Here is a 26,295-nt window from a genome sequence, read left to right as displayed (position 1 = left end):
AGACCTAGTGCTTCCACTGTTTTACTTACTTGCATCTAGGCAAATGTCATGTTTAAATCCTAGTTATACTTTTCCTTTAGCTAAATATTTGATATCTTGAGCAAATGGATATTTGGGGTATATTTAGTACATTTATTATTCTAAATACCTTATCCATTCTCTCTTTTTCTGTCTCTCTATCTCTTTCTGTCTAACAACACACATGCATATAGAAACAAAGAGGAGTTTTGCAAACCATAAAGCTATGTAGAAATGTTAGCTATAAGTATTATTCTTTTCTAGAATTAAAGATTTTTTTTTTGTTCTCCAATTTTTTATTTTCTGAGTTTCTTAGCACACTGCAAGGCACATAACTGGTACTTTATAAATACTATCTGAATTGAACTGACTTTCTATTTGGGAAATCCCAAATTGAATAAGTGGGTCAAGAATTTCAGGACATTACATATTATTCAACTATTTCCTTTCTCTTTGTGTCTTATAGTTGGAGGTATATATTACCAAATTCATTCCTCCTCTCCCCTTCTCTCCCCAAGTTTGAAATAGTTATGACATTTCTGTGGGTATGGTATGTAATCAAATAGTTATTCCTTCTTGCCTGAACCTCAAAATGTCATGAACATCTCAAGTCTGACATCCAGCAACTGTTTTGTCTGTCTACTGATTCTATCAGTGCCTACAATTGCTAGCAGAGAAAGGCCAAACCATGATTTAAATCACTTCTAGTTTTCATCCACTTTGCCGAAAGGTCAAGTGGGATTTCTCATGACCCATAATTATTCTCCTACTTTTGGTTACCATGTGTTATTTGTGAAAGAGAGAAAAACAATGAGAAGACTACCTGAACAAAAACCAAATTGAAATCTTTATGGTTGTTAACCACATGATTGCTTTGGTCTAAATCTCTTCATTATGAATAGAAATACCCACCACTTCAATGGACATGGCCTAAGACATATAGGGATATATTTTGAGAATATATCACTTAGATAAAGAGAGAAAAAATATGGTTGATGATACCTCTGGCTTCCAGAGGTCTCAGAAACAACATTTTTTGGATATGAGATGAATGGAACCTGGGCAATCTATATGATTTTCTGGATTTTCTGGTTTCTCTCTCATTCTCTCTCTCTCTCTCTCTCTCTCTCTCTCTCTCTCTCTCTCTCTCTCTCTTTCTTTCTCTCTCTCTCTCTCTCTCCATAAATATATATATGGTTATTTGGGAAGAAATTCTATTCTATTCCCTAAACAGAAGAAACTAAATCTCCTAAGCATGCCTGTGTTTTTTTTCCTGCCAAGTGAACAAGAGATTCAGAATTAAATAGACTAAAGTAATCTTCCAAATGAACCAACATGGAACAACAGCCTGAATAAGATATACTACCATATATGGAGAAGAAGCATTGAATCACCTTCTCCAAGAAGACCTTCCTTATACTACTATTCTTTTGAAAAGTGTTAGATCTGGAAAGTTTGCTTGAAGCTCAATGTATAGTTTTATAAATATTATTCAAAAGAGGGAGATTTTATGTTTCAGATAGGGGTTCTCTTAACAGTGATCTAAGAAACATGAAGACGATGATGATAAAACAATAATATTAGTTTCTAAAGTTAGTAAGCACTAGGTAAACAATCTGGCCTGTTATATTTTTAAAATATAAAACCAAAGTGTAGTCCCTCTTCTATTGATGCTTAAACACACACACGTACCACACATTTACACATTACTGTACTGCTCCAAAAACTTTTCCACCCCTGGATAGAACTAACTCTCTCTTGTAACACAGAATTACAATTATGCAAAACAAACTAATACACTGACAATTCCCAAGAGCATATTCTTTTTTATTTTATAAGCTTTTTATTTTCAAAACATATGCATGGATTACTTTTCAATATTAACCTATGCAAAATCTTGTGTTCCAATTTCTCTTCCTTCTCCCACCTCCTCCTCTAGATGGCAAATAATCCAAATATATGCTAAACATGGTAGAAATATGTTAAATCCAATGTATGCATACATATTTATACAATTATTTTGCTGCATAATAAAAATCAAATCAAACAGGAAAAAAAATGAGAAGGAAAATAAAAGAGCATATTCTTTATTTCCCAAACACAGTCTATCTTCTTTCTGTTGAAGGAAGGAAGTATGGTTCATTATCCATAATACCTTGGAATTGATTGGTCCTTCCATTACTCTGAATGCTTTTATCATTGTATTTTTTATGTTAGTGCATATATTGCTGTTTGGGTTCTACTTTCATTTTTTGCTATTCATTTTTTTCCCATTGTGTCCAACTCTTCATGATACTATTTGAGGTTTTCTTGGCAAAGATACTGGTATGACTTACCATTTCCTTTTCCAACTCATTTTACAAATGAGTAAACTAAAATAACTTGCTTGGGGTCACACAGCTAGTTTCTGAGCAGGAATTTAAACTCATGAGGATGAGTCTTCCCAGTGCTATAATCACTGCCCCCACCTATCTGCTTGTGGATATTATTATACCTATTTAATAAAAGAATTAACAGGCTTAAATCATGAATTAATTTTTTAAAGCATTATTGGGAGAATACAATGAGACCAGGCTGGAAGAAAGGAATAGTCAGAGATAATTTTGTGTTTAGATGTGAAGGTAAATTGAGTTCTTCAGTCTAAAATGACTTGGGTTTCATCCAGGCCTTGGGGAGCTCTGAACTATAATTATCAAAGATTTTTAAAGTTTTGGAGTTTTTAAAATTAATATCACAAACTTTTAAGTAGGAGAGAGAGACAAAAATCTTAGATTTTACCCCATATATAATGAAGCATCACTGGACTTTTTTTTGAGTAGGAGAATAAGTTCAAGAAATAAATGTATATGGAAGATTAATTAAGATGGGAGCATGGAGTAATAGAAAGGACATTAAGCTGACAAGTAAAAGTCTGAGTGAGATTTTAGTTCTTTGTCAGTAACTAGTTATGTGATCCTGAGAAATAATAAAATTTCAGTTCAATTCAACAAACTACTTGAGGTTAATGTATAAATAATTGAAATTAAGTAGCTTGTAACCAACAGATGTTCTGCTCTGGCAAGGTTGGTTGAAGAGACAAAAAACTAATCTCTGCTTTTGTGATTTTGGATTTGTTCATTCCTTACAAATCAATCCTTTTTTTCCCTCTCATTGGTAGATGGAGGGGATGAGAATTTCCCTTAGATCATGACTCCTCTTGTTTTCTTCCTCTGGAACTAGATATTTTACTGAGAGATCTATTATTCCAGTCACTTAAAGCTTGCTTAGCCATAAATCAATTTGGGGTTAACGTTTCCAGAGTCTTGTGATTTGTGTCTCTGCTCTTTAGGAGCTTACATGGCTTGTTAATAAAATACACCAAATCATAAAAATCTTGGATGATTACAGGTCAGAGGCATTTTCTTTTTAGATTTTAGACCTTTTGTTTTCCAAATGAATTTTGTTATTATTTTGTCTGTCTCTATAAAATAGATAAGTTAATTAGTATTACAGAAAATCTGTAAGTTTATTTAGGTAATATTGTGGTGTTGCTCAGCCATAAGTTCTGAATGTCTCTCCAATTATTTAAAGTATAATTTTTTAAAAAAAATTCTTTAAAAAGAGTCATAATTGATGAGGTTTAGGTTTTGGGGTTCCCTTTCAGGGAACCAAATGATGAGGTCTAGATTTAGGGAACCAAAATGAGATTAAGGTTTCTGGTGGTCAGGGAGTTAAATGATAAGGTCTAGTGGAAGGTTTGGGGTTCAGGGAATCAAATGGAAAGGTTTGGCTCTCCTACACCCCTTGGGATTCAGCACAAGGGTAGGGAGTTTGGGGGAACCCCCTTCTGATGGCGCAGAGGTTCTCTGTAAAGGAATTTATAGACCCGAAATGGCTAGACTGGTAAAAGAGGTTTATTATTGACATTGGGAAGTTAGCCTTTACTAAGCAAGAATAGAAAGGCTGAATTCCTCAGTGGAGGAGTTCTGGCAGAGAGGCATAAAGTCTCATTAGGGAAATAGGTGAAGATAAAGAGAGGGTAGCACCAGAAGAGAATATTATTCCAGTGAGCAGAGGTTTCCTTGGCATAGTATGGCATAACATAGCATGGCATGGCATGGGACGGCATGTAAGAACCTCTGCAAGGAATTGTTTCAAGTTGACTCTTTTTATCTACAAGTTGGGTTTCAGTTTGGGCTGGAATGTGAATAGAATTGAATGAGTCTCTTTAATTAAATAAGTTTGGAATTCTTTTAGCTCAGGACTGAACCAACCCCACATAAATAACAGAATGAAGCTGTTTATCTTGTTTCCTCTGTGGGCAGTGTAGTGTTCTTTTCTCTAAAATATGATCATTTTCTGGAAGCAGATTTCTTGGGGAGGTTTTCTGGAGGCAGCCTTAGTTTCAGTTCAAAGTAATAATCACTTCAAATGCAGCCAGCTGTTAAAAGTTTAGTCCTTTATTGTCTCTTCCAAAATAGCCCAGTTAGTTTTCTTAGAGGTCTATCTCTCTCCTTGGTTCCAAGAGCTCTTGTTGCTAGTCCTTTAGCTCTTCCAGCTTCTGCCTCTAGCTCAACTCTGCCTTGTGGCTTCTCAATCTCCCCAACTGACTCCTGGCTTCTCCATCTCCCAAAAGTCTCTAGTGCTTGTCCTTTTATATACTCTTTTAGAGGTGTGAACTCAATGGTTGACTCCTCCTCCAAGAGAGTGGGATTATGGGTTCCTGACTTGTGAATCTCCTGACTGAATCCTGACTTGTGAATCCCCAATGCTAATGTGTGAACTTTTAAAGGTGTGAAAGATGTGAACTCTGAACTAGAGAACTGCTAAGCACAATGCTAAAATTAGACAAGTGACTTATCACTTTGTAAGAATCCTAATATTGGGCAGGATCCAACAGACACAGGGTTCAAAGAGAATCTCTTCTTCAAGGAATTTTAGAGTTTTGGGGTCCCTTCTTCAATGATTATATACATGGAAATTTTTGGCAGATTGGCTTTCAGGTATTGTAATGCTAGAGAAACTGAGGTAAGATAGAGATTAGATTTATAATTTATTTAATTTTTTATTTAATAATTTATTTAAAAGGGAGAGATTTACTGGGACCAAATGGATCCATGGTTTGGTCCCAGGGCTGAATGAGACTATCGTTTCCAAGAATCCAACAAACAATGTGAGTTCTCAATGACATATATATACATGGCTCAGGCTCAGGGGGTAGACTGAGGCAGAGGTGGAGTCAGGGTTCTGAGAGTGGGAACAGGACTCTTGACAGGGTGGGGTGAGCCTCCGGAGAGGGGGATGACATAATAGGGGGAGGAACCCCAGACATGGGGAGAGGCATCTTGACAAGATGGTATCTGATATTCTGATAGCTTGGGATGGGAAGAGGCATTCTGATATTCTAAAACATAAGATCTTTTATCCCTATCAAATATTCTGATAAAAAGGGAAGGGAGGTTTTTCAGGGGAATTATAAACTGAGGCAGAACACTTAGAGAAACTGAGTCAAGACTGGGTCAAGATAATTAGGGAAACTGACTCAGGATAATAAAAGAGAACTGTGGTATAACAATATTTAATGCATTTTACAGTTATTTAAATTAAAATTACTTTTCTTTTACTTTGTCCTGAGTTTTATTATTGCCATATAGAAATTCTATGGATTTTTGTGGGTTTATTCTACATGCTGTTTCATTTGCTGAAATCTTAATTATCTCCATTTTTTGATAGTTCTCTGGAATTCTCTAAGTAAACTAGCATGTATCATCAACAAATAAAAATGTGTCCTTTAGGTTCACCTTCACCACCTCCCTGGCCCCCAGAAGTTATCTTGGTTTTAAATTCATTCATCTTTTCTCTTGAATTCCTGACTCATTCTTTGACTATTTCTTCTTTTATTGCTCCATAGTTTCTTGAGGTTAAATAGTGTCAATCTCCTTATTTTACTATGTGAGATCTGATTTTGGAGTAACTGGAGAGATTAAAGAGGATTGGCCCCAACTTAGATCAGAGATATTGTATATAGTAATTAAGCTATTGGATTGAGTCTTCCTGACTCTTAACCTGGACTTAGATGCAATCATCAAATATTTATTTATTTGTTTGTTTGTTTATCGAACATGATTAAATCACTTTTCTCCCCTATAAAATGAGAAAGTTGGATGCTGAGATCCCTTCCAACTCTAAATTTTGATCCAATAATTCATATTCCCCTTGAGTCTATGCCTCTGAGTAACTTGTGAATCAATCACCTGTCCAAGTCTTCCTAGCTATTCTCATTCCTATTACCCCACTCTCCCTAGTCCTCTCCTTTTTGTACCTGAGAAGGATTAGTGTCTGCCACTTCTGGCATGGTTAAGGGCAGAGGCAGCATGTTTAGTCAAAATCATTGCCATGGGAGATCCCTAAAACTGAACTATAAGTATCAAGCCCATGTACTTGTTTATAGTAATAGATTTGTGGAATTGGTTAGGGCTGGAAATGTTGAATGACAGAGACAGAGACAGAGAGACAGGGATAGAGAGAAAAAGAATAAAAAGGGAAGAGAGAGAAAGAGAGAGAGAGACAGAGAGACAGAGAGAGAGAGAGAGAGGAAAAAAAGAGAAGGGAAGGGAATATCTCTCTATCTATCTATCTACACATCTTGAATAACTAATTAGAATAAGCAAATGTGATCATTTCTTCCTTCCAAGGCTACCCAAATTCTATGGCAAAAGTGTCAAATACCCAGCCTGGAGGTGAGGAGGTGGGGATTGAAGTGGCCACACTCCCCAGGACATCCAAAACAGACTAAAATATCCTTGAAAAATACTTAACACAATCAATAAAAATACAATAGATCATAGATAATGGTTCTCTAAGTCAAAAGTATAGAGGCCTGCAAGAATTCTCATATACAGTAGGGATCCCTTTGCACCTTTCCCTCAGCCCAAATACTTTAAAATGGAGATAACAGCACCAACTTTTTGGGTAAGTGCTATTATCATGAACATCAAGGGAGACAGCAAATGCAAAGTGGTTGGCTCTTACATTATAGTAGTCATTTTGACCCACCTATTCCACATTCCTGAGGCTAAAGCAAAATGTACCTGCCAGATCAAGAACTCAAATGAAAGTTTAAATGCCTATCCCTCTTACCCACAGCTACTCATTTGCTCTTCCCTTCTCTTAGAATGAAAGGAATTAAAAGAATGAATTAGGAACAAGGAGCTTGGTAACACATTAGGCAAGTTCACTCCCCCTATTCTCTCACATTTAGATCTGTTCCTGAGAGAGGAAAAAAAATTTAAAAGGGGAATTTCAAGGTAGATGCTGTTGATATTCCCCATTTTAAAGGGAGGTGCTATTATTATTATTGGGGAAGTTAAGTGACACAATAAATAGATAATTAGACTAGGAGTCAGGAAGACTCATCTTCTGGTCTTAGACATTTACTAGATATATGGCTCTGGGCAGTTCATTTACAATATTTGCCTCAGTTTCCTCATTTGTAAAATTAGCCAGAGAAATGGCAAACCACTCTAGTATCTCTGCCAAGAAAACCACAGATAAGATCACAAAAAGTTGGACATGACTGAACCCCCTCATGAATATGGACATGAATTGTAGTGTTAGAAATACACTACAAAGATAAAAAGACCTCAGGAGTTAATGAAGTAAGTTTGTTTACTTATGGTTCTTGCAAGAATCTGGTGATCTGTCCAAAGGCAGTCCCCAGGAAAATCAGTGGTTATAAACAGGAAAATGAGTCTTTTTATTTCCTCTCCTGAAGCACAAGATCCTTCCCTCATTGCCCCACTGACTGTGGATGACAAAGTTAACAGACTTCCTGACCCACCTATGGCATGTTCCTCCTTGATATGTTTCGCCTTCCTCCTTATACAACCAAAATGTCAGAAAACTCCTCATTTAGGGAGAAGTTAATATTAATAAATCCATTAAGCATAGCACTCAGGGCTTGCAATTACCTTTTACCTACTTCTTGTTTTCAGTTGATTTTGTGTGGAATTCCCACTCTCTTGGGAACATAACCTTAAATTATTCTTTAATTGTGACTTGAAACTTTATAATAACAAAGAGAGCCATAGCTAAAAGTTGCAGGTGTTTGTCCCCTCCTGTTTCCTACCATCTCTTAATTAGCATTTAAGTACTTCTTTTAAAGGTGATGATAGCTTTGAATTCTCTAAACTGAGGATACCTGCTTGTATTGCAGTTCTCTAGGGAAATTTAAATTTAAATTATTATTGACTTGAATTCTTTTATTTCTGGGTTAGATTTTATATATATCTGGAATATAAACCTGAACTCCCCAAACAATGGGAGAAAAGACCAAGTAGGGGATGGAGGACTTCTGCATGCAGGCTATTTAATCTAGTGTTTTGCAGTTTATATTCTGCACTCCTTGTTGCTAACAAACACCTTATCAGATGGAGATGTCCTTTCTCGTGAAATCATAATAAACCCCTTTTTGCTTTTTCTTACTCTGAAAGTTTCTGATTGTTTTTGTGGTCAATTCTGTCACATACAATTTTTATTAGTTTATCAATTCAGTGGGAATGCTAACCTTTTCTCCTTTTATCCATCATCATTATCTCCAGTCCTTTTGATTTCTTTCTTGTCACTGGACCCAGAAGGCTCTGGAGGGGGAAATGAGTCAAGTGAGTTTACACAGCCTTCCTTCACTTAAATCCAACTCACTGCATGTCATGGCACCAGCTCCCCAATGTCATGGTCCTCTTGGAGAATGAAGGACAAACAACAATCAATTCAGTGGTTTAATATCTTGTTTTGTACAACTAACTTCATTAGCTTGTTAAGGTCTAGATTTAGGGAACCAAAATGAGATTAGGGTTTCTGGTGGTCAGGGAGTTAAATGATAAAGGTCTAGTGGCAGGTTCGGGGTTCAGTGAACCAGAAAGAGAGGTTTGGCTCCCCTGCACTCCCTTGGGATTCGGCACAAAGGTAGGGAGTTTTGGGGACTCCCTTTTGGCGGCACGAAGGAATTTACAGACCCAAAAACCTAGACTGATAAAAGAGGTTTATTATGGGGATTGGAAGTAAGGTTAGAAATCCTGACAAAGAGGCATAAAGTCTGGTTAGGGAAATAGGTGAGGGTAAAGAGAGGGTGGCACTGGAAAAGAATCCCAGTGGACAGAGGCTCCTTGGCACAGTAAACATGGCATAGCTGGCATGTTTGGAACCTCTGCAAAGAGAGGATTTTAGATTGACTCTTATAATAGGAATTTTAGCTACAAGCTGAAGGAAACTCATGGGTGGAGTTCTACAATCTGGGATTCAGCTTGAGCTCATTGAATAGAAGATCTTCATTTGAATAGGGCTGGAATTCTTTAGCTCAGGACTCAACCAGCCCCACCTAGGTTAACCAATTTATCTGATTCCCTGGGGTGGTCTCTCACTGAGGCAGGGTTAAAGGAGATTTTCTCCTTCAAGGATTTTTGGAGTTTTGGGGTCCCCTCTTCAAGTTGATATGATCTTTCTCTAAGTCTTTGTCCTCTATATGAAAGTAGAATTCTACAAGTTACTCACAAATCACAATACCATTATTATTCCCATATTACAATTAAGAGAATTGAGGCAAAGAGAGGGTAGTAAGTATCTGAGAATGGACTTGAACTTATTTTTTTCTGACTTTCAGATACAACATTCTAGTTACTTCATCACCTAGTAGCTTCTAAAAAAAGGGTCATGCCCCTAGAACCAGGAGAGAAAGAAGGAGTTGGAAAAGGGGGTTAGGTCTCTGCTCACACACAGGTATGGGCCATCCTGGAGTGAACAGCTAATTATCTGCTAATTCAAGCATACTCAAACCACAGTCTCTTTGAACAGCATGAGAGGAAGAATAACAGTCTCTGGAAAGTAATTCAAGTATGTGCTTTGGGAGCATATATTTTTTCTTTTAAACTCTGGACACGATAAAACATCATAAATTCCATCAAGTGTCTGCATGAAACACAAACCATCTAACGTGTGGGCTCCTGTTCAGAGAATAAATTACCTATACATTCTCTGCATTCCTCTGTCCTATTTTCATTCAGCAGAATGAAACCTGAGATTAGCACAATCGCCTATTAGAGTTCAGGGACCTCAGAGGAACTGTACATTCTAAAAGGGAATTGTACTAAGGCTTTATCTTGAATTCCTCATTTTCCTCTGTTCCAAAAATCCCATTGGGTGCCAGATTTTGTCATTTCTATCCTCATAACATTTCACGTCTCTATTCATTTGACTGACACTCTGTAGTTCAGGCCATTACCTCTTACTTGTCCTATGCAATAGACTCCTAACTTTTTTTTTTTTTTTAATGTATTTATCTCAGTCTACCCCGATCCATCCTCCACACAGAATCTAAGTGATTTTCCCACATTTCTACCCTGTTTGATACACTCCAATGACCTTATTTTGTGATTAGGATCAAATATAAATTCTTTTTTTGGGGCTTTGAAAGTCCTAAACTTATGTAAACAACTATATGCTAACAAGAGGTATAAATGGATAAATTGAAGGTAAGGCACTAAGATTAAGGAGGATTCAGATAAGTTTCTTGCAGAAGGTGGGAATTTAGATAAGATTTGATTTTTTTGCTTTTTGTAAATTAGATAAGATTTGAATGAAATTGTAGAAATGAGGAGTTGGAAGATGTAGTGTAGTAATAATAACAGCTAATATTTTTATAGCATCATATAGCACTATCCTAAGTATCTTATTTGATCATTAGAACAATTCTGGCAGAGATATAGGATAATTATCCCCATTTTACAGATGAGAAAATTGAGGCAAACATAGATTAAGTGATTTGCCTGAGATAATACAACAAGTAAGCATTTGAGGTCAGATCTTTCTGACTCTAGGTCCAGTGCTTCATCCAGTGTTGTATCTGAGGAATAGCAAAGAGATCAGCGTTACCAAAAGATAATTTGAGTTGAAACATATGAACAGTAGAGAAGATTAGCAAAAGCATTGAAGTTCGGAAGTCAAAAAGAATTCTAAAGGGCACCAGAATGGGGAAAGCATGCACACAAGGTATAGGCTGATATCTGTGAATAAAGAGAAATCAAAGTGAGATATTGAATAGTCTCTCAGATGGCTAAAACATTGACTTTATGAAGAGTAATATGAAATAATTCTGATAAGGTCAATTGAAGCCAGAGTATGAAAGAGCTTTAAATGAAAATGTAAGAAACTGATATAGATAGCAAGAAGGAGCCATGAAAGGTTTTTGAACGGAAGATGTCATTTTGATAATTATGTGAAGAATGGAATGGAAATGGGAGACATTGGAAGCAGAGACCTCAATTCAGAGGCTATTTCAATGGTATAGAGGACAAGTAATAAGAACCTGAATTATAATAATGACTACCTAGGTAGAATAAATGGAATAGATATGAGATATCCTATGGAAGTGCAATAGAAAAAAATTAGAAATAGATTGGATTAGGGGAGTAGAAGTAGAAGGTTCCAAGGCTATGGAAAGAGCACTGAGTCTGGGGCTAAAGGAGTAACTGAAAGACTGGATTCAAATTTTGTTTCTGATGCTTACTAGTAATGTGATCCTGGACAAATTACTTTACTTCCTTTGGCCTCAGTTTCTCCATCTGTAAAACAAAGAGGTTAAACTAGATAGTTTCTTTTTAAAAAAATATATTTTCCCCCCTTTCCATTTCTCCCATCACTCTCAAGCAGGCTATAGTTAAGAAAGGATATATTTATGTATACATATGTAGATATATACACACGCACACACACCCCCACACACCCACACACACCCACACACACACACCCGTAGTCCTGCTCTGAGCTACATGATTTCTGAGGTTCCTTTCAGTCCTTGAAAACTAAAGTTGGAAATCTGCTTGAAAGAGCTGTAGTGCTACCTTCAGTAAAAATATGGAATTTTGGAGAAGGAACAGGTTTTAGGAAGAAGATAATGGGTTCTATTTTGAACATGTTGAGTTTGTACTCCATAGAGGAACTCCTGGTTATAGGCTCAGATAGAAAGATCTTGGGATAGCAAGGTGGTGTAATGGATTAAAAAGCAGGGACCTAAGTCAGGGAGATCTGAGTTCATATCTAGCCTCAGATATTTACCAACTCTGTGACTTCGGGCAGGTAACTAAACTCAGGATATTAATAGCACCTAACTCATAGGGTTCTTGTGAGGATCAAATGAGATAATAATTGCCAAGTGCTTAGGATAGTACCTGGGATACAGTAAGCACATATAAATATTGGTGATGGTGGTGGTGGTGGTGGTGATGATGCAGTCTCTAAGGTCTATGATTTAACTGAAACAACTCCCTCCAAAGTTCCAAATGATTATTTAGTTATAAATATAATGGCCTTTTCTTAGTTCTTATTTTTTGTGACTTTCACAATTGTTGATACTCTAAACTAGTCCTTCCTTCTATATATTCTTTTCTCTTTGAGTTTTGATGATGGGGCTTCCTCGTGGCCCTTTTACCCTTCCTTCTCAGTAGTCTTTGCTACATCATCACATCCTGACATCTTATCTTACAAGTCTTACAAAGTTCTATCCTAGACTTTCTCCTCTTTTCTTTATACTCCCTCACTTGACCTCATCAGCTACCATGGGGTCAATAATTATGGCTCTAGCTCCTATCTCAGTCTGCCACAGAAAAAAGGTACTAGACCTATGAATTTCATTGACATTGAGAACAAGTGAGAAAATTCCCATTATCAATATAAGTTGGCTGCTTCTCTACAACTTATAGTCTTAGAGTTGCCAATGCAGGTAAAATAATTGTAGTTATTTTACCTATGCAGCAGATGTGGGATTTGAATAGAGTATTTCTGGTTTTATGGTCATCTCCTTATCAATTATGCTGTTCCATCTCTTTGCTAGCTCTGTTCTCTATAGAGAGGACTTCTAAATCTATATACTTGGACTTTCCCGAAGCTCTGGGGATATAATTAACAAAAAGAAAGACAGTCCCTGCTCTCAAGGGCTTACATTTTAAAGGGGGAGGTCAACACATCAAATGAGGAGAAAAAAGGAAAGGGATATTAGGAGGTACCTATCACCATCTTATTTACCTATCTCTAGGACCATCTTATTCTGTAAATTTGAAACCAAAGTTGCAGATACAAAGTGGAATGAGCTAAGAGTCCAGTTTCTGTCCTATGTAACAAAAGGCATTGGGAGGACTTTTATACTTCACCCTCCAGCTGTCCAATCAGAGAGGAGAGGAAGCTGAGAGAGATAGTATTAATCAAAGCTTGTGATGAGCTTATCTTGGGAGAAACATTTTGTTCCATAGAGATACTCCATAGAGTATCTGCAGGCAGAGCAGCAGATACAAAGTGGAAACTCCTAAACTGACTTTTTCCATCAATCATCCCAATTTATTTTGAGGATATCACCAATCTTTAAGTAAGTGAAGTCAGCTGAGAAGTACAGTAGACTTTTCCTCTAGCTCAGACTACATAAGTAATCATTTGTCTAGTCTTGCTAATTTTTACACTAACCTTTTAACTCAGATTCTCCACCCTCCCTACTCACTTAATTATCATTCTCATTCTAGCCTCTCATTCAAGCTCTCCTGAGCCGTTCCGAACACTATCTTAGTGCCTTATTTCAAGTCATTCCTTTATCCAATCCATCTTTCTGACAGATGGCAAGATAAGGTTCCAAACCTTCAAAAAACCATGTTGACCATGCCATTCCTTTATTCAACAAGCTTTCACATCTATGGCAAAATATAAATTCTATGCTTTTGGATTTAAAACCTTTCAGAGTCTGCCTCTTGTCTACCTTTAAAGATTTAGTTTTTCTTTCTTTTTAAAAATTTATTTATTTAAAAAATAATAGCTTTTTATTTTCAAAATACATTCATCCTTGCAAAGTCCTGTGTTCCAAGTTTTTCTTCCTCCCTTTTCCTCACACCCTTCCCCTATACAGCAAGAAATCCAACATATGCTAAACACATGCAATTCTTCTAAACATATTTCCACATTTATCTTGCTGCACCAAAAAAAAAAAAAAAAATCAGATCAAAAAGGAAAAAAATGAGAAAGAGAGGGGAAAAAACAAGCAAACAACAAAAAAGGTGCAAATACTACTCTGGATAGTGATGGGTTTCTCTATCATAAGTCCATTGGAATTGACCTGAATCACCTCATTGTTGAAAAGACATCAGAGTTGATCATCACATAATCTTTTTGCCAATGTTATCTTGGTTCTACTCACTTCATTTAGCATCTGTTCATGTAAGTATTTCCAGACCTTTCTGAAATCATCCTGCTGATAGTTTCTTATAGAATAATAATATTCCATAACATACATATACTATAAGTTATTCAGCTATTGCCCAACTGATGGACATCACAATTTCCAGTTCCTTCCACTACACAAAGGGCTGCTACAAATATTTTTGCACATGTGGGTCCTTTCCCCTCTTTAATGATCTCTTTGGGATGCACTGTATTCCAGTAGAGACACATTGGATCAAAGGGTATGCACAGTTTGATAACCCTTTGGACATAGTTCCAAATTGCTTAAGAGACTTATTTTTAATTATTTTCTTTTACATATATTATTTCAGCCAAACCAAATGACTTGATGTTCCCCAAATTTGGCATCCCACTTCTATTATTCCTTTTCACAGGCTTGCCTATTGTTTTAAAATATATAATTTCTTTACCTTTGCCTCAAGATCCTTAGCTTCTTTCAAAACTTACCTTGTTTTCTCTTTATACAGGAAGAGTCTCCTGATTCATCCAGGATTTAGGGAATTTTGCATGCTTGTATTGTCTTCTGTAATAGGGATTTGAAAACTGACTGGCATTCTGAGATTTCTAGTTCAGAACAAGCATTTAGGACTATCACGTTCTCTGGATCAGAAGGCAGACTTAAGTAGTGCCCTGGGTTCTTAAAGGGATAGACACAATGTGTGAGAAACAGATTGAGAGGAAGGAATAAAACTTCAAGAGCTAAGTAGCACCAATGAACATCCTTTGCTTTGCACAGAATTTAAGAAGACAAATAAAAAATAATTATCAGTATGGGGGAACCAAAAAGGTGAAACTAAAATTGGGTGACACTGAGTTGTGGCAGAGAAGGAGTTAGAAGTGGGCTGTGGGACTCTGGGACCTGACTTAAAGCTATCCTTATATTCACTTCATTTTTTAAAAATAGTATTTTATTTTTCCAAATACATACAAAGGTAGTTTTCAATATTCACCTTTGTTGTTGAAAACTATCTTTGCATGTATTTGGAAAATAAAAAGCTTTTATTAAAATTTTAAAAAATTCACCTTTGCAAAACCTTGTATTCCAAAATTTTCTCCCTCTTTCTCCCATTACCCCCGCCCCCCTCAAGACAGCAAGCAATATGGGTTAAACATGTGCAGTGCTTCTAAATATATTTCCATATTTGTCATGTTGTACAGGAAAAATCAGATCAAAAGGGAAAAAAACACAAGAAAGAAAAAAAGAAGCAAACAAATAACAACAAAAAAGTAAAAATACTATGCTTTGCTGACCCACATTCAGTCTCCATAGTTCTCTCTCTTCATGTGCATGGCACTTGCCATCCTAAATTTACTGGAATTGTCTTGAATCATTGCTTTATTGATAAAGCCAAATCCATCACAGTTGTTCATCATAATTTTGTTGTTACTATGTGCAGTGTTTTCTTGGTTTAGCTCATTTCACTCAGCATCCATTCATGTAAATCTTTCCAGATTCTTCTGAAATAAATTTGCTCATCATTTCTTATAGGGCAACAATATTCCATTGCATTCATATTCCATATCTTATCTAGCTACTCCTCAACTGATGGGCATCCACTCAATTTTAGTTCTTGACCCCTACAAAAATGGATGCCTCATTTTTTGCACATGATAACTCACTTCATTTTAAGGATTAAAGGAGATCTCTCCACATGTCTTCTCTCTTTTTTTTAAGATATATATTCTCTGATTTCTTTCTAAACATTTCTTATATCCTGATTTTGCCTCAGACATAAAGAAGCTAACTAGAAAGACACAAAAATGTATGTTAGAACCGAGAGTCAAACCTCAAATCTCTACCTGAATGTAAAGAGTTTCCGTGACCAGAAGCTCTGAACTATTTGATTCCTCTAATAATTTTCTATCTGATATAAATTTCAGAAAACAGCAAAGATAGAGCCCTCATGGATCTAAGGATCTTTACTTTGCCCTTAGACTAAAAAAATTAGTGGTTGTAACAAAATCTTGTTATTTCAACAGCCTCTGAAGTGAAAAATAAAAATGTTGTGGGCAGACCAAAGTAAAATTCAGTTCTGTCCATTCAAAAAAAGGGAAGATGCAGAAAAGATGTAAAACTTTCCACTTACTAGTGTTACACTTAAACTTCCCTCAGTAGAATGCAAATTCATTGAGAGCAGAAACTATTGTTTATTTCTTCTTTCTATGCCCCATGTCTAAGATAGCATCTTGCAGTTTAATTAATGCTTTTATTTGAAGTGAATTTTATATTAAACTATAGTGTTAGTCACATAACTGCCTAATGTAAAGATTTTAACATATACTCCATTATTTGTTGATTACAAGAAAGCTTTGACTCTCTGGAGCAAAACATATTCTTAAAAGATTTCCTCTAGTAAGATATCTCAGATATTCATGTTAAAATCACACAAGAATTTAAAATAGAGGTAGAGATAATGTTCAGTGATACATTTGGTGTTAATGGTAACATGCTTAACAAAGATCTTCACCAGTGTCATAGATGATATTCAACTAACCTTTCACATATTATGTGATTAGTAAGTGCTTGTTGAATTAATTGCATTGACTAAATAAAAGAGGAATTGCCTGTTAATGGTATAATTACCATATTTCCTTTTAGTAAATGACATTGTGGCTAATTACATCAAGCCACAGAACACTCTAGGGTCTCTACAAAGAGATTCATTGTAATTTAAAAGATATCTGCCTAGTCATCCACATTGTAAAAATAAAAGTGGATAAAAAACCATAATTCTTTCTCAGCACCCTGGTGATATTATTATGGGAATGTGAGACACTGGAAGTAACTGTAGATATTTTTACTCTTGACATTGAACTTCAGTGACAGTCTTCAAAAAAGTATAGCAAGGGAGAGACATGAGTAAATCAAGAAAGATTTCAGACTTGCTGGTCAAGATTGCTTCAAAGACTCTCCACACAGGAGTTTATGACCATTTATTGCCAACCAACCAAAAAGGGGCATTGTGAAGCCAAAGGCCCAGAAGAAGGGAGCTGTGAATGGTATGGACCAAACAAAATGGGGACCAAAAAGTATATCATGGAACAAGCTGGTGAGCTACTAGCAATTCTATCTTCCTCTTGTGCCCTGGACTCCCTTGAGTACCAAAGGGTTCCCTCAGTGAGGCAATGACCATTGGTCATTTCTTTAGTTTTCTACCTGGACAGTCTCAGATGTACTTTTGTCCCTGACCAGATTTTTAGAATGGCTACTATACTTTTTCTTTTTCTCACTGCCTGTCATGTAAGGAAAATAACAAGCCTATACTCCAAGGATGGAACTGACAGAAAAAGATAAGTATCACAATAGTGATGATGACAATAATTGCCATTCATATAGTACTTTAAAGTCTGCAAAGCATTTGAAATCTTTTGGGACCTCAGAACAATTCAATGAAGTAGATATTATGAATATATTTATTCTAATTATTCAGATGATATATTTACAAAAATATTCCTAGCAGCATTGTTTGAAATAACAAAAGATGAAAACTACCCATGTATCTAATGAAGGGGGAATGTATGAACAAATTACAGTAAATGAATGGAATAGACTAATAAAATTCTTTTTCAGTTCTAAATCCTGTAACCCCACAAATTATTAAGGAGAAAATATTGTCACAAAAAATGACAGAATAAAGAGAAATGGGATAGATGTAAATAGTGTGGTATGAAGAAAGATTTAAAGAAGGTTATACATAGCCATTATTACTATGTATTACATAATATTATTTGCAACAAAATCTGGGAAAATTCATAGGAAAGGAAAAAGCGGTTCGGAAGGGAACAAGCTAGGTCATTTTGTTATTATTTGGAAAAAGTAAATTTACGATAAAAAACTTATGAATTATAAAGAATCTACATATACATATTATATATATTCATGCATAATTGTGTTTTTGTTCTTTGAGTATTTGTGTCTTGATGTTCATCAAGTTTATAACAAGAAATACTGAATTGTCTTAATTTCAGCTAATGCAAAGAGAGCTTTTCTTTAAAAAAAAAAAAAAAAAGATGCCCCCTTTAAAATATTTCATTGTTTCCATTTGATTTTCTTTTTATAAATATTACTCTCACTTTCCAATAATTTCCTCATCCCAGTCATCTCAACAAGATTTTTACTTATAATAGAGAAGTATATTTAAGTAAAATGAATCCCCATTATATCTATATCTGACAACTATGACATTAGAAAATCTTGAGAGATGTAACTAGCTTAGTTTTGGCACATATCATTATCAGTATCATCTGATACCTAATTTGTCAGTCAGAGTGGGAGATGGGATACAGATCATCACAACTTATATAGGTTGTACAAGTATAATTCCAATTTTATTTTTGCTGAGTTAATTGGGGTTAAGTGACTTGCCTAGGGTCACACAGCTAGGAAGTGTTAAGTGTTTGAGGCTAGATTTGAACTCAGGTCCTCCTGACTTCAGGGCTGGTACTCTATCACTGTACCACTGGCTGCCCCACAAATTATTTTTTTAAAAGGAGATCAGTTAAAAGCTTCCAACAGTGTATTAGTGTGCCTGAACTCCTAAAGCCATTCTGGCATTTACCATTTTTGTATTTTGTCATCTTTGTAAACCTGGAAAGTATGAGGGTAAATCTTATACAAGTTATATTTCTCTTGTTATTGGTGATTTGGGGAGTTTCTATAAAAGACTGTTAACAGCTTACATTTCTTCTTCTAAAAACTACCCATTAATAATTTTTAAATCATTTATTTACTGGAGAATGTGTTTTGTTCTTACATATTTATATCAATTCTCTATATATGTATCAAACCTTTATTTGAGTTAATTTCTGTGAACATTTTGTTTTCAAGAATTAACAGCTTCAAAAGAAAACTCTTGAAAGTTAGCTGGATTAAGAATCTTGAAATATTAAACTGGAAAGGACCATTTTATCAGCATTAACAGATTAATGATCATTAATTAATTGACATTGGCACAAAAGGGAAGCTTAAAATTCAGATAATTCATAGGGAAAGATGGGTAGGTAGAAAGTGATTTGGATATTTATACTCTCCTCATAACCCATTTCAATCCCCATTGAATTCTAAAATCTCCTGAACTATACCTAATTGGTGAACATTTCTGGATAACTCTTTTCTATGCACTTACAGTAGATAACTGTGTCTTTTCCTATAAGACAACAGAATGATTTCTTAGCAAAAAACCATAAATTAAAACTGGTAAATATTTCTTGCTTTTCTATTTCTGTGTGTCCACTAACAACCATTTTCTCACTACTGTTTACTGATCAATCCATCACAGACTGATTTGGAGTGCACAATAACCCTCCTCCTTTTCCCCTCTTCAGCACCTATTGTTGGGCCAAAACACTTACAGATCAACTATTCCAAAATTTTATAGATAAATTTTATAGATAAAGAAAATTAGATTAAGAATACACAGCTAAGTACAGATCTCCTGATTCCCAAGCAAGTTTTCTTCCTATTTCTTATAAGCAACAGCAATAGAATTAGCAGAGATTTGAGATTGAATCCTATCTTTTTATACTTTGTGCTGAGTGACCACTAGAAAACCATTTAATTTCTGAGCCTCATTTATATTATAAATAAGATAAGAACAATCATACCAACAGTATCATTCTCATAGGGTTGTTGGAAGGATCAAATACAATAATACGTTAAAAGTTCTTTATAAACCTCAAAGTATTGAGTCAGCTATGATTGTCAATATTTTATCATATTATACAATATCATATAAAACCAAATATAAAGACTATCGATCATATCAGTTTATTATTTCCATCAAATTATTATAACCATTTTAATTACATTTAAACAGACTTAGCTACTAAAAGCCCCCAAATACCTCCTTATAACATAATCTTACCTAATACTGTCTCACAGCTTAGACTCTGAAGACTGATAACAATTCCTTCCTATGCATTCAGGAAAGGGAGAAAATGTTGATATTTCTCCTTTTATTCCAACTATTCAGAAATTCTCAGGATTTGGAGCAAGTTTAAGTGGAAGAAGTAGGTAGAAAATGATACATCAGGACAGATAGGTGGTGCAGTGGATAGAGTACTTGTCCTGGAGTAAGGAGGACATGAGTTCAAATATGACCCTCGAACACTTACTAGTTGTGTAACCATGGGTAAATCACTAACCCTGACTGCCTCCCTCCAAAACAATGATATGTTGACAGGGAGAAAAGAGAGTTTCAAGAAGTCTTCAATTGTGGATTTTGCTGAGGGAGTTCTGTCCCATTCAGGTACTCATATACCTCTTAAACAGCTGGAAGCCTTTTGGGGATGGAAATCCCCACCCACGATGTAAGAAGTACTTTTTTTTTTTTTTTTTTTTTGGATTAAGAATTTCCCCAATACCTACATAAACTAAACCCACTAGTCTGGCCATTACTCATTTCCTGTAAAAGTGGTGTCTAGTTCATCTTGACCTTTTTAGCCTGAATGAGTGCAGATTTTTATCACCACAGTTAAGCAGACTTTGGGTGGAAAACTCAGGAAAGATTCAGAGCCCTATGTCTTTGCCATGCCACTGTGTTTATTGTAAACTCCACGGACATTTTTATTGGTGCTTTTCTTGGCCACATCCTGGGTGAATCAGCACCAGAAAAAAGACTTTTCCACCAAACTGAAGTTTAAATCTGCAAAAGATGTTATTTCTTATTCTTGAGAACTGTGCTTAGAGCATGCCTCTGAGTTACATACACCCTTTCCGGTCTTGTGTGAAGTCATTCATATAACCTGAAGCTTGGTCTGGCTCAGCGATGGTGTTAGTGTTTGTATCTATATTCATTTGCTCCAACAATTCTGGTCTTGTTTGTGCTTTGGCATTCACAGTTCTAAGATTTCCCTTTTAGAGGAAATCTAGCCTTGTTGTGTCATGTATTTATAATAGTATATACCTCTGTATTATTATTTGACAAATAGAGTAACCAAAGCCATATAAATGTGTTATCTTTGATTTCCTCTTCTTTGCTGTCAATGTACAAAGCATAGAATGTTGAATGTTTTTTGTTTTAGTTTTAGTTTTCACTTCCCAGGTAATACTCTTATGCTAAAAATCAGTCTTAGTTATGTGTCTGAGCCCTAAACCTGGATTAATCAGGAAATCTATTGATGGTCCCACTCATGATTCACTGGAATAATTAAACATAAGTTATTAAAGCATACTCCATTTTTGAGCCAAATAAAAGAAATAGAGAATCCTTTTATTTGAACAGAGCAGAAAGTTGTTGGTACTACTTCCTCCCAAAAATACCACACTAAGATTTATAGATGAATGAATCGATAAAATGAAGATTGTCTTATTATTATAGCATTTATTAACAAACTGCCTATGAAAATCATATCAAAATCTGTCCAGCACTTTCACCTAACAACGACAAATTTACAGAAGTTAGATTCCTGAAAGAATTTCAATGTGTCTTAAGAATGATATACTAATTCAATTAATTAATTTTCCCCCTAAGTTGCTAACATAGTGCCTCTTTAAATGGTAATTTAGATCTTTCATAAAGTGGATCAATCTTTTTGCTATATAGCTTCTAGACATTTTTTATTTTAGATTTTTATGTCTATATTTCTATTTCTCTAAGTATTTTATGTTTATATTTTAGATATATGATGTAGTCTACAATTTTTTTAAATGGTAATTTATTTTCCCAAATACATGTGAAGATAGTTTTCAATATTCATTTTTGTAAGACTTTGTCTTCCAAATTTTTCTTTCTTCTTCCCTTCTCTCTCCTCCTCCCCCCAATAATAGGTTAAATCTATGCAGTACTTTTGAACATATTTCCATATTTGTCATATTGTGCAAGAAAAATCAGACCAAAGGGAAAAAATTGTGAGAAAGAAAGAAACAAATAAACAAAACAACAAAAGATGAAAATTGAATGCTTTGATCTAGCCAGTTTCCATAGTTCTCTCCCTAGCTGTGAATGGTTCTTTCCATCCCAAGTCAATCCCAAGAATTGCCTTGAATCATCTCATTATTGAAAAGAGTCAAGTTCATCACAGTTGGTTATCACATAATCTTTTGTACATTGTGTACAATATTTTCCTGGTTCTGCTCACTTCACTCAACATCAACTCATGTAAGTCTTTCCAGGTTTTTCTGAAATCAGCCAACCCATAATTTCTTAAAAAACTATAATATTCCATTATATTCATAGACCATAACTTATTCAGTCATTCTTTAAATGATTGGCATTCACTCAATTTCTAGTTCCTTGACACTACAAAAAGAGCTGCTACAAACATTATGCATGTGTGTCCTTTTCCTTTTTTTTTAGTATCTCTTTGGGATACAGATCCAGTAATAAGCACTGTTGGATCAAAGGATAGTTATAATCCTTTGGGCATTAGTTTCAAATTGCTCTCCGAATGGCTGCATCATTTCTGAACTCCACCAACAATGCACTAGTGTCCCAGTTTTCCTACATCCCTTTCAATATTTATGATTATTTTTTCCTGTCATCTTAGCCAATCTAGGGGTGTGAAGTTGACCCATATTCTTTAGCAAAAAATTGAATGCAAGAAAAAGTGTACAGAAAAGAATGATCTATAGAAATAGATTAATTTTTACAGTATACACAAAATCACCTAATATCATAAATATTTTTAATTGAGGTTAGTTTCCCTAAGTATTTAACAAGTGTACCTCACAATGGGTTTCATCTCAAAGGGGTAGAAAATAAGAATTCCATGGACTTAATTTTAAAGAGCACTCAACATTCATTCTCTTACTTGTACACCAAATATTCACATACTATTGACCCAAATTTTACATGTTAAATCTCTACTTTTCTACTTAAAGAACATTTTCTTTTGGAAAAACTTTTATGGTCGCTAAGTTCTGGTTGAGAGATAATACATTCTCATTAAGAAGAGGAATAAAAATGAGCATTTTCAAGTTAGCATTTAATCAAACCCAAAGATTCTGTACCAGTTTTTCCATTCTGGAGCTGATTAGTCCTGTTTTATTTCTCTCCTTTGGTTAATGCAGCATTTTCATAAGGTATAATCATAATTTGCCCATCTGATTCATGTGACTTATCCAAATACAAGTGTAATTAGGAGAATATGATCACACGAATAGACCCCTGAGTACTGAATTCTGGAGAGAAGCCAGGAGAAACATAAAATAGAGTAGCATGAAGAAAATAACAATCAGGTTAATCTGAAAAAAAAAAATTGGCCTATTTCTTGGCTAGACTATGGGCAAGGTGAGGATGTCAAAGACAAAATGACTGAGAATTTAAAATGTTACCATTAAAATGGCTAGTTTAGAAGAAAAAAAAATGCTTTGAAATATCCATCACTTTTTTGTTCAGTTTTTTTTTTTCAATCATGTTCAATTCTTTGTGGCCCCATTTGAGAGTCTGTTGGCAAAATTACTGGAGTGATTTGCCATTTCTTTCTCCAACTCATTTTATAGATAAAGAAACTGAGAAAACTGGTGTTTAAGTGACTTGCCTAGGATCACACAGCTAGTAAGTATCTAAGACCAGATTTGAACTAAGGAAAATGAGTCTTCCTGATTCTAGATCTGACATTCTATCCACTGTGCCATCTAAAATAAATAAAAGCAATCTACATGTACAAATCCAATCAGTTGTCAAATTTTATCATTCCTTCCTCCATAACACTTTTCTCATTCTTCTCTTTCTCTACACTTACATCTTTTACAAGAAGCCTTTCTTGAAGCTCTACTTGCTAGTGTCTTCTCTTTATTGATTAACTCCTAATTCATTATATATGTATCTTACTGGTAGGTAGTTGCTTTCATGCAGTCTCATTCATGAGACTGGGAGTAATTTGAGAGCAGGGATTAACTTTCCCCTTTCTTTTTATCCCAGTGCTTATTTAGCTCAATGCCTGGCACAGAATGTCCTTTTCAACTAACACAGACATTACCCTAATTCAAGTGTTCAATAATCTCTTTCCTGGACAAATGCTTTAGTCTCCTCATTGTTGCCCACTTTCCATATTCCAATCAATACAGAGTTATCAAGGTGATATTCATGAAGAAAAGATCTGACTATATTATCCCCTTTACTTACTAAACTCCAGTCAGTGGCTTTCTTTCACTCTGTTGTCTTTTCACAATTTTTGTCTTTACAACCTGGCCTCATCCTACTTTTCCTGGATTTTTAAAATCCAGTTTATTATTCCAACATTTATTTGATGTCAATATTTCATTCTTTCATGCACATCATAGTCTAGACAAAATGGCTTTCTTACTGTTTCTTACACTTGGCAGTCTGTCTCCTATTCTTATCCCTTTACCTTTATTGTTCCCTATGCCTGTGATGCACTCCCTTCTCCTTTCTCCTCTCTCCAGGATGTTAATTCAGGCTCAGTTCAAATGTGATCCTAGGTAGGGAGAGTCATGCTGTTCCTAAGCACCAATTCCTTCTTCCCCAAACTATTTTGTATTAAACCCATGTACATTCATTTTCTCTTCCCTAATTAGATAGATAGTAAAGTCATCAAGAGGAGGAATTGTTTTAAGTTTGTCTCTATGGCCTCAATGAATCACACAATACCTGGCACAAAGTTGCTTCTTAAATGCTTGTTGGAACACTGATGGATCAATATTAGACATAAGAGAACCACAAAATGAAGTGAACTGAAATATACTCTGATCGAAGTTTATAAATTATGGACCAAATGGTCTTTTGGAGGTCTGAATTCCATTAGGACTATAAAAATGAGATTTCCTGACTTCTACTTCTCAACCTTGAAAAGAATAACAGGTTCCTGCTTTTAGGTCAAATGGGAACAATGAAAAGAATCCTTTTCTTCACCAGCTCATAAACTCATGTTAGCTTTCAATGAAACTTTGGTGATGAGATAGATCAGTATGATTTAAATGAAAGTCCAGACATTAAAAGAGGTGTGGGACAACACAAGAAACACTGGAAACTGGAAGTTTGAATTTATAAGTTAGAGAGGAAATGATGAAATATAGTTAGTTTTATAGTCATAAGGAGAACTAGGATTCTCTGCCCCACCTCACCCCCCCATATAGTCATAGAATTGAGTCATATATGAAGTTCTAATGCACCAAAATTTTTTTAACACTCTATGATCCTTTTATGAACTGCAAAACTTCTCTTGAGTCAAAAAAGTATCAAGAAGATGAACTGAGGAAAAAAAGAGTTAGCTTTGCTTTGGGGTTTTTAAGGAGATGAAACTAGAAGAGATTGCTCTCTGTAGTGGAGACTTCAGTGAAAGGAAGGAGAGTGGAGAAGAGAATTATTCTCTTTCTGTTTTCTCTCTGTCTCCTCCATCCATGTAGTTTTGAAGGGTATTCATTATGCCAATAAGAAACATTATATCCATAAGGCAACAGAAATACTCTTCATACATCCATGGATACAAAGAGACAGTCAACTAAGAGTGAAAGTATCAGGTTATAGAGACAAATGAGAAAAGAGATTCAGGCTATGAAGAAAAACTCTAAAGGCAGTTGTTTAAATCCTTTACAAAGGGTAAAAGTACATGCATGCCCTAAAGTTGTGTGCTGCCTTGGCTGGATGTGTTCCATACAAGTGTGATTATTAGTACACTATAAGTATGAACCCACTTGTCCCGTGGATAAAGTATATAAGACAGTGCACCACAGGTTTATGGAAGAGAAAGAAGGAATATTTTTATAGTTATTATTTTTACTATGTCATCCTACTAAAGGATTTTGCTAAGAGCTAATTGTGTCTACTAGTAGGTTGTTCATGGGAAATATATGAATGGGGAGCTTCTGTTCAAATAGTGTTGGGAGTAGCCATATATTGATATTTCTAGGCTCCAAGATAGTTGTGTTTTAGGAATCATATCTATGAATGTGAGTGCATAATGGAACATATACTAGATGATGCTATATAGGCTATGGAGATTAATGCAAAGTTAGAGCAGATTTCTCTATTTTCTATAGAAAATAACTCATTACTCCTCTGCCAATATTTAGTCCAAAGGTCCTCTGCAAAAAGGGGGAAATGTCAGTTACCTACCTGAGACTCA

At 35.2% G+C, this 26,295-nt stretch overlaps 2 long non-coding RNA genes across 2 annotated transcripts in view; one reads left to right on the top strand and one right to left on the bottom strand.

The window, feature by feature from the left end:
• Nucleotides 1-15,179, bottom strand: part of LOC116422344 — a 38,785-nt gene extending 23,606 nt beyond the window's left edge. The window contains exons 1-3 of the long non-coding RNA XR_004232938.1: nt 14,716-15,179; nt 11,558-11,612; nt 8,564-8,636 (exon numbers count right to left, since the gene is read on the bottom strand). This is a non-coding gene — a long non-coding RNA (uncharacterized LOC116422344). The remainder of the gene's footprint in view (nt 1-8,563; nt 8,637-11,557; nt 11,613-14,715) is intronic.
• LOC116422345 overlaps nt 1-26,295 on the top strand; it is a 68,237-nt gene that overhangs the window by 5,165 nt on the left and 36,777 nt on the right. The gene's annotated exons all lie outside the window — the stretch shown is intronic.

The sequence above is a fragment of the Sarcophilus harrisii genome, chromosome 3 (genome assembly GCF_902635505.1).
Source record: "Sarcophilus harrisii chromosome 3, mSarHar1.11, whole genome shotgun sequence".
Classification (NCBI taxonomy): domain Eukaryota; kingdom Metazoa; phylum Chordata; class Mammalia; order Dasyuromorphia; family Dasyuridae; genus Sarcophilus; species Sarcophilus harrisii.
The sequence above is the reverse complement of the archived record's forward strand: the minus strand, read 5'-3'. Positions and strand labels throughout refer to the sequence as shown.